Below are 4,010 nucleotides of genomic sequence, written 5' to 3' on the forward strand. Positions count from 1 at the left end.
CTCCCCTACCACCCGCCGCTCCCCCGCGCGCCCGCCCCCACCACCGCTCTCTGTATCCGCTTTTGTTCTTCTTAGTTCCGCTCCGCGCTCTAGAGGGATACCCTATTATTTACTCATCTCAAATTAGCAATGCAATGTTTCCTTGCTCCTTTATTATCAAATAAAACTTAAGTGCTATTTTCTCTGCATGGATAGAAGCTGAAGTTAATTCCTACGATTTTGTTATTGTACACAATGCAATGCAATGCATTTTACAAAAGTATTGTGATTTCCCAAAGCATGAAATGAACATTTTACCATTGATGTGCACTAGATTCTCTCATTAAATTCGTATAACCCGTACAAAATGTCTTCTGATAAAAATAACGGGTCCACAAAAAGAGTTCCGATACCGGGAATCGAACCCGAGCCTCCTGGGTGAGAGCCAGGTATCCTAGCCACTAGACCATATCGGATCGTGTACGTCGGCCTGCGCGAGAACAAGTTTCACAAGCAGGCGGTGTGGCCGGGCGGGCGGCAGCCCCCCCCCCTCCCTCCCTCTCCCCTTGATCCGCGCGACCCGCCGCGCCGCTACTACTACTGCGGTAGTGGTGGTGGTAGCGCGAGCGGCGGGAGCAGCTGGCTCCGATATGAATGAAGTCGCTCAGTGAATGGGAGTGAGAAGGGAAGGGGAGTTTGGGGGGGGGAGAAGGGCGGCAGGTGCATCGACACGGCGCTGCCAGGGAGGACGCGGGAGGACCCGTTCATCACGTCCTCAGATTCACGTTCATATTTATAGCGACTCGGTGCCGCTCCGATGACATCCCCGCCATCGCTCCGCATCTCTCTCCCGGCGTCCTCATAAACCAGCAGAGCATCGTGACATCGAAATATAGCGGGAGGAATGGCACCTGGTGAGCAGAGAGGAGCTTGAAAAAGAATTTTTGTGCACATTGCAATAGCCGAATAAAGCCAATAATCTTAGGAAACATGTATTTCCGACGGTCTACTAATTGCGTTCTAAAACTTGGGCCACTATACAAGAGGCTGATTCGCTTCGCCGAGTCACTTTTGTTGGCTGAGCGATAGCGAAGCCTATTACTCCAGTGATGATCAAAAAGTTTCGCGTCTGTCTGTGTGTGTGTGTGTGTGTGTGTCTGTGTGTTTGTCTGTGCGCACGATAACTCGAGAACAAATTGAGCTAGCGACCTGGGATTTTCAGAGTCGTTTTGTGTCATAAAAAGACAGATCAAGTTCGAAGAAGAGCATTCTAGCTCAAAAATTGGATTTTTTAAAAATCAAAAACCACAGGTCCTCAAAAGGATGTATTTTAAAAATATTTTTTAATGTTTTCTAAGGGGTAACTCATCAAAGTATAGCCCTCTGGGCGAAAATTTCGTCCGTTTGGCTCTATCATTAACCGTTTAGGCGCCACATGGAGTTTTTGACGAAAATGAGTGAAAAAATGTACAACCCTGCATGTATAGTCGAAGTGACGGGAAGTTGACGGGCCGGGGAGGCCCGTATCTTTGTGTTCATACTTGCGATACCCGACTCGGGTGTCAGCGCCGCAGGCCTAGGTAGATGTATGCCAGGCGCGTCGCAGCGCAACAGTGTTTCGTGAGATATCGCGAAGCCTGTTACGCGAGACGTGGTCTGGCGTACATCTACCTAGTAATATGCAATACACCTGGTGGCTGATTAACCCCTTACTTCTGTAGTTATGCTGTGCCGCACGCACGCGTGCGAGCGGGTTGCCTACTCGCTCGACCCGTAAGGCGCCGTGGACTGGACAGGAGGGGCGATTGCCGTCCAGCGTCCTGATGCACTAATTAGAGACCTTCTTTAGGGAAGCAGGACGCTATGGGGTGCATCAGAGGAAGAGGAAACACAAAAACACACACACACACATACTCACACACGGTGTGGCGGTGGGCCGTATTAATAGCCGCGATGTCGCATTCTTTCGGATGCATCGCGGGGCGTAAATCAAAGCTCAATGGCCCTGCGGCCCTGCGGCCCCACGGTGTGTGTGTGTGTGTGTGTGTGTGTGTGTATGTGTGTGTGCGTGCGTGCGTCCGTGTGCGTGCGTATGTGTGTGCGCGCAGTGCCCTGCGGCCCCGAGCTCTACAAAGGGTTGCGCACGTGCGTGCTTGACCCCGCGGCTGACCCCGTGACGCGCCGGCAGAGGCGAGCAAAGGGCTTCCGGTTGGCGCAGGCGCGAGACCCATCACCCGCTTCATCAGCCATATTTGTTCTACTAAAAGAGCTGCCGAGCCGTTTTCCGCCTTGTGCACGAAATATCTCTTTAATCTTCAGCAATAATGTCCACAATTATTTACCGAGCTAATAATATTTTGATTTTAAATGAGATTAAAATAAGAAGATGTCTGAAAACAATTGGAAGTCGAAACGGCGCTCGCTGTAGGGGTCTAGTTTGCTATCTCTCTTGAAACGGAAAACTTCCACCTCCTGCAACAAAATCTCGGACACCCATGTGTAGTAAGGGGGGGGGGGGAGTAGTGTGAGCCCCCCAGACAGGGACTGTGAGATGCTGCTGGGCTCGGCTGAGTGAGGGCGACAAGAACTGTTGCTTCTTTCATGGCCCTTCCCTGCCTTGCCTAAGTTTACACGACATTTACCGTTGTAGTCGAGCGCTTGCCGCAATGACACCGAACCGAACGAGCTCAAACGAACACTACACTACGACCAAAATAATGCGCGCTGTAATGCACTTGGCCGCACGGGGCGCCACAGTAACGAAACTGAGCCAACCTTCAACGCGAACAAACTGCAGTTGCAGATGAAGCGAATTTTCTGGAGAACACTTTGCCACAGTCGGGTGGAGACATCGAGGCATATAAGGTGATGGTCCGTCGAACAAAATTTGAATAGTTGCTGTAGCATGATCTTTGAGATTTGTTGATATTTTTGTGCGCTGTCTGCTATTTTTCCAAATCACGAACTACGACATGACAAAAATTTCTCCCTGAAGTCTGATCCGATCACATGGTGAATGTCGACGACGACAACGCGGACGCTGTGCTGGGACGCCGAGCGCCGCGCCGAGCGGCCGGGCCGGCGTGCTGTGTGCGCCGAGCGGAGCGGCGAGGTGGCGGCGCGTGGCGGCCCGCCGATGGGTCTCCCTTCCCCCTCCCTAGCCATGGCAAGTGACGCGCTCCGGCAGCGTCGGCGCTCAAGCAGCTGTGGTGTCCGAGTGGTTAAGGAGTTGGACTTGAAATCCAATGGGCTCTGCCCGCACAGGTTCGAACCCTGTCCGCAGCGTGAAATTTTTTTGCGTGGGTCGTCTGTGGGGTCGGTCATGACGATGGTTGGGTGTGTACGAAATGTGAGTTATACTCGAATATGGTAGCTATTTTGCGAAATTTTATTAGATTTTTATTAGATTGGAGTACGTAACGCAAATACTTTTGCCAAGTTCACGTCACTTGCATTAGGGTGTTCTATCAATATTTTAAGGCTCAGATTTTTGAAAATTGGAATTGTTTTCAGAGAAGCTCTAATTGGCGCAGCTGACATTTCTCAGCATTGTTAAGACAAATTTCTTATTAATGTTAAATTACAAAGCATTTGTAAAAGCAATGCTTGGTGAACTTTTGACAGTGCTCCACGTTCATCGATCTACCTAATGGGAAAGATTTAGCATTCGAAGGGACAAAAAAATCTACGCTGCGGACAGGATTCGAACCTGTGCGGGCAGAGCCCATTTGATTTCGAGTCAAACTCCTTAACCACTCGGACACCACAGCAAGGGTGGAGGGGGCGCGCTAGCAACAGTACTGCCAGTGCGCCCGTGGCATGCGCAGGGTGTGAGAGAGACAGAACGTCCCCCTCCACCAGTGCCACTGGTTGCTTCTCCCCCCACCCCTTCCTCACCGCTCTCCGCGATATCACACGTGAACTTACTCTCTCTCTCTCACTCTCACTCACTCACTCACTCACTCACTCACTCACTCACTCACTCACTCACTCACTCACTCACTCACTCACTCACTCACTCACTCACTCAC

The 4,010-nt window shown here is 51.0% G+C and overlaps 3 non-coding genes across 3 annotated transcripts; 1 reads left to right on the forward strand and 2 right to left on the reverse strand.

Annotated features, from left to right (window-relative positions):
* Nucleotides 1-383: 383 nt before the first annotated feature.
* Trnae-cuc (transfer RNA glutamic acid (anticodon CUC)) lies at nucleotides 384-455 on the reverse strand. Its single transcript has one exon. It is a non-coding gene; the product is annotated as a tRNA-Glu (tRNA).
* A 2,727-nt stretch (nucleotides 456-3,182) lies between these two features.
* Trnas-uga (transfer RNA serine (anticodon UGA)) lies at nucleotides 3,183-3,264 on the forward strand. The gene has a single exon. It is a non-coding gene; the product is annotated as a tRNA-Ser (tRNA).
* A 403-nt stretch (nucleotides 3,265-3,667) lies between these two features.
* Trnas-cga (transfer RNA serine (anticodon CGA)) lies at nucleotides 3,668-3,749 on the reverse strand. Its single transcript has one exon. It is a non-coding gene; the product is annotated as a tRNA-Ser (tRNA).
* Nucleotides 3,750-4,010: the final 261 nt, after the last annotated feature.

The sequence above is a fragment of the Frankliniella occidentalis genome, unplaced genomic scaffold, assembly GCF_000697945.3.
Source record: "Frankliniella occidentalis isolate FOCC.00 unplaced genomic scaffold, Focc_3.1 Scaffold105, whole genome shotgun sequence".
Lineage (NCBI taxonomy): Eukaryota > Metazoa > Arthropoda > Insecta > Thysanoptera > Thripidae > Frankliniella > Frankliniella occidentalis.